The following is a 5354-nucleotide window of genomic DNA, read 5'->3' as shown; positions in this document are numbered from 1 at the left end:
TGTTTTTCTGACCGAAGGCCAGGCCCTTGTCTTTGTGTATTTGTAAAGTGCCATGTCTACTTACTAGTCTTTAGAAATTGCAGACAAAAACAGGAATGCGAGAGAAACTGGCAGCTCAAACCTTGCAGCTTTTCTAAACCAATGCGCTGCATGAGAACCAGAATGGAATATTTTTATAAGACAATATTGAAACATTCTAATCCCAAGAAACTAAATTAAGTCTACATTAGCTGAATATAAAACAGTGCCCCGAGTTGGCACGGTGTCTGCCACTCGCATGGCTCGTCGTGATGCCACGTTAATGAGCTGTTGCTTTGCGGTCAGTATAAAAGGGAGCAGATTCTTTTCAGTGAACAAACTTCACAACAATTTCGTGACAACGATGCTTGGGCTTAGACGCCAAGCCACCCTTTGTCCTTTTCTGTGCCAACTTCCTGGAGATCCAGAAGTTCCTTAGGCGTGATGGTTTTCATCTTATGACATGTATCTGGCTGTGCGCAACTTGCAGAATTTAGGAGCCATAGGAAAGAGAGCCCATCATTGGAGAGACACAGAAATGTGAATGTTTGGGTTCAGTTGAGAGGAGCCATGAGGCCAGGTCAGCACAAGTGGAAGTAAAATGAAAGCAAAATGGACAAATCAGAAATTCTTTCTTTCTTCTTTCCTTTCCTTCCTTCCTTCCTTCCTTCCTTCCTTCCTTCCTTCCTTCCTTCCTTCCTTCCTTCCTTCCTTTCTTCCATTCTTCCTCCCTCCTCCTCCCTTTGTTGGGGTTGTGTATAAAAGATGGGGTCTGTAAAAATCTTCCTTTCTTAGAAATTTATTTCCTAGTTTTATAGAAATGGGTACATTATGTTCTCTATCATGTAATAATATGCTTGTAGACTAAAAGATATAAGTGCTTTATAAAATCAGCCAATTATGTTAAACTAGCATATCTGCTTTTATTAGCCTCAATAGAGAGGCCTTTAAAATAGACTTTTAAAAAGCATTTGAATGCATTTATTTGGTATTGTATGTGTTCAATAAAGCATTCAATTAATAAAAAAAGAAAAATCTTTCCTTCTCCTCCTCTTTTCCTTCTTTGCCTCCCTCTCTCTTTTCCTTCCTCTCAAATGAGTTTTGTAGTAAATTGTTTCCTCTCGCTTTGACTATAGACATGACTTCAGAAAGAAATAACTGGAAAATAACATTTGAGATCTTAATGTCATGACCTCTTCTTGCTCAACTAAGTTTAGAAAGTAATTCGTATGTGAGGTGTGGGTTAGACAACAGAATAGACCTTGAAAGGGTTTGTACCTAAACGTCTTCTCTTCTGAAACACAGTGACGGCCTTCTGGTCCCCGGGCAAGCAGAGCAATCTAATGAAACTCCTTGTCGCCGAACTTCCCTGAAGTGAGCTGGCAGCCTCTGGGCGACTTATGTCATCAGGGTGACACATCAGGCCAGTTAAGGTGCGATGAGGCCAGGAAACTTTTAGTTGGAAGCATAAGTATTGAATTGAATGACCCAGGCAGCGGCAGAGGTCATTGCAACAGAACGCAAATGAAATCCTCCCACATGGAACACAGCTGTCTTTCTCTTTAAGGCAGCCCTGGAAAATCATAGAGCCCAGTCAGAATATAAAGTTTTAAATTTTATTTTTCACTTTAGGGATCAATAACTGAAATATTTAACAACATGCAGAAACCTCCTCAAAATAAGATTTGGGGACTTACAGTTAAGCTTTCATCACAGATTTTTGTTCCAAATGTACATTATCGAGGAAAAGCAGTAAAAAATATATGTTTTCGAACAATTGTGACTATTATAAGAGGTTTTTTTTAAAATGAGAAACATTGTTCAATGTAGTTTCATTTAATTTCTAAAAATAGACAACAAAATGACTCACAGATGTTGATTTATGAGGAAAATGGTGAACTATATAAACTGAAACGTATTTGAAGGAAGGGTAGAGGCCCTCCTTAGGAACCATTCCATGAAAAGCACCTCCTCCTCCCTGACTTCCCAGGAATTTCCAAGCCCTGGATGGACCCACAGCACATGGGCCACCGCACAACAGGACAGCAACTGATGACCTGGGTGTCCAGTGTGTAATGCTCTCTGACAAGGATGAGCCCAGGTAAGGGCAGGTTCCAGAATCACCTGGAATGCTGGTTAAATGCAGAGTCCCAGGCCCTACCCCTAGAGATTTAGGTTCATTGTATCTAGGATGGCGCTGAGAAGTGTACTTGTTAAACGTGCATTCCAGGTCACTCTGCTATAGGTGGCACAGGAGCCACATTTTGAAAAACATGCCTCTAAGGGATCCCAATGAAGTCACTTTCCCACTGTCAGAATCCTGCCCGCAGTTGCCAATTGGGGTTCATCTGGTCCACCCAGTGGTTTTTATTAATCCCCAAGGGAGTCTTTAATACCCACATTTTGGGGAGCCACAAAAGGAGTAATTAGAAATGACCAAGCCCACATTATGGATTGAGATCATAAACTGTTTACCATATAATTAACTTAAGCATGATTATGTAGGTCAGGCTACCATCAATAGAGAATGTGGTTCTGGAAATACACTTAACCCCTGCCATGGTATTATTGTCAAAGGATTCACTGCCCCTCCAGACTCAGCCTCACCCTAGTTCGTGGCTGTCCCTGGGAGGTTGAACTTCCGGCCCCCTTGCAGGCAGGTTTGGCCATGTGACTTGTTTGGGCCAATGAAATGTGGTTGGGAAGTGGTGGCGCTACTGTGAGCAGAAGCTTTGAAAAGCCATGGGGTGGTCCTGCCCTCTCTCTTCCCTCTGTGCGAGAGCAGCATGTCCCAGAGAGGACTGCTCCTTTAGTCTGGACCCGTGTGGAGAAGACAGGCAATGCAGCCACAGTATAACCTGCAGCAGACAGGTTCCAGCGGTGAGAAATAAACTTTGGCTGTGTAAGTTCCTAGACGGCCGAGTTGTTGGGTATCGCAGCAGAACTTAGCGAAACCAGCCACTAATACAGCTAGCTCCTCATTAGTAAGTGAAATTCTAAGCTGGGTGTGGCTAAGGGAACTGTCTCGGGCCTTGAGTCTGTCTGGAATTTTCTTTTGTCATCTGAATTCTTTGTGTTCCATGTGAGTGTGCTTCCTCTTAATGGCATACGTGTTTTATAGTAACTACAGAAAATTATGAGCTGTCTTGTAAATGCTCCAAGTTCAAAATGGACATACCAAAACTTCATCAGCTGTATTTCTATAAATTAATCCTTAATTGCCCAGAACTTAGAAAGTTCCCTCCACTTCTGCTATGCTTTGTAGAGTAGCTGGCCACCAATTACTGACCAGCAAGACCCCAATCTATATGTGTGGTATTGCTGCTTCTTGTCTAACTTTCTGTTCCAAACGTGCTGTGATCTGACTCGTAGTGTCTCCATGGAGCTATGGCTCTGAGAAATGGTGTTTATTTGCCTCTACTTTGTGGTGAGAGAAAAAAAGTTTTCCACTTGAGACCAGGCTTTTAGAATGCCAATGTGGGCTCCATAATTTTTCTGGTATAACATTATCAACTATCTCTGTGGAAACTGGGGTTTTATTGTTTAACCATTTCATGCTCCCAACTATGTTAAACCAGTATCCTCCTGTTGCTGGTCACTGTCAGAACACACTTGTGAGTTCAGACAGGTCGGGGAGATAAAGGGATGGGTTGTGGCTAGCTCAGTGAGAATTTCCCAGACATCACAGCCCATCTCAGCTCCAGGGCCGCTGGTAATGAGTGGCCCACTTTTTTGTTAATCACACCTAGACTTTTACCAATCAAGTTCCAAGTTTCCTATATTGCCTTGGGTTAACAAGTTGACGTGCAGACAAAGAAGTTTATTCAAAAGTGGTTTATAGCGCGGCCTTGGAAAGGGCTGAGGGCAGAAACTAGGCAATCAGGGGGAGCTAGCCCAAGTTCTTGCTCTGGAGATCTCTCTCCAAGTCTCCTGGTCTCCACCGTCCCCTGCTTCTCAGTCTCCATGATGGGGCCATGCTGCCCACAGCTCCGGAGTCCACAAGTTACAGTTCCAGCCTCAAGCACAGGAGGAATCCCTCTATTAGCCTCTATCCCAGGATCATCAAATCAACAAATATTTACTGAATATTTCCTATGTTCCAGGCACTATTGTAGGTGATTTGGATATGTGAGGGAATAAAGAAGGTCCCTGCAGGGTGGGAGATGGGGGTCAGAATTATGTCCCGCAAATATGCTTGCCAGGAGCCCAATTCTATAGATTTCATCAGGGGCCTCAGTAAGAAGGGGCATTGTCAGCTGGGCAGATACCCCAGAAGGTGACACTTGCACAACCAAAAAGAAAAGGTCAAATGGAAAAACTGTGCCATTTTAATTCACCCACATGGGCATGACCTCATACAGCAGTTTTCATTCAGGTTTCATCGGTGCATTGCAAGCCTCATGTTATCATTTCTCATTAGTTCTCTTTACTCAGAGCCAGGTTGGTGACTCATGTTATTAATTTCATTTCACAGAAGAACAAAAAAAAAACAAAAAAAGCAAAAAAACAAACTAACAACAATGAAAAAAAAAACACAAAACCCCAGCGGCAATGAAAAAAGGAGTTAGATGAAGTCATCGTTGCTTGGGCACCATTCCTAAGAATTCTTTTGAAATTGATGATTCTCAAAATATGGTCAAATGACCACAAGAGTTCACTTCTGGAGTGAATTAATAGTTTTCTCACAGTATTTCTCAGAGCTGTCTTATCCAAAGCTACACTATCCTTGTGACACATTCTATTCAGCTGTTTGGGAGGAGAAGTGGAGATAGATGGCGTTGCTCGAGCAGGCGCTGGGTCACCATTCTTAAACCTTCCGTCTGCTCCTCCCAGACATGCAGTCGCACTCCAGTCGGAGATTTACAAGGCTAATGTATGAATGGCTATTTTGTAAGTGAAAATATGCATTTGATTTTGACTTTGGTATAGTGAGAACCACCGGACACAGAACCTAAATGGAGCTGCTCCAGCCCTGCTGGGGAGACAGCGCAGCTGAGAGGCAAACTAGAACCAGGAGTGGGAACAGAAATTTACCCGACCCTGCCACAGGCGTTGCTAAGAAAATCCTGGAGACTCATTTCACTGGAACATGCTGTGACTTCATCCCATAAAGAACAGTTCCATTTAGGGAAATAAACAGTTACAAGTGGTAAATATTAGCTCAATAAAGAGTAAGGACTGCTGGCCCCATGTCCCATGGACAAATGTTAACCCAGCAACACCCAGAGAATGCATGAGAACCTCAGAAGGTACTTCACAGAGCATGTGATGAATGAATTCTAGGGAATGGAAGGGGAAATTCAGGCAAAGAAGGGACCCAAGGAGAGACCTGGAGG

Source organism: Hipposideros armiger, unplaced genomic scaffold (assembly GCF_001890085.2).
Source record: "Hipposideros armiger isolate ML-2016 unplaced genomic scaffold, ASM189008v1 scaffold_432, whole genome shotgun sequence".
Taxonomy (NCBI): Eukaryota; Metazoa; Chordata; class Mammalia; order Chiroptera; family Hipposideridae; genus Hipposideros; species Hipposideros armiger.
Note: the sequence above shows the minus strand (reverse complement) of the source record.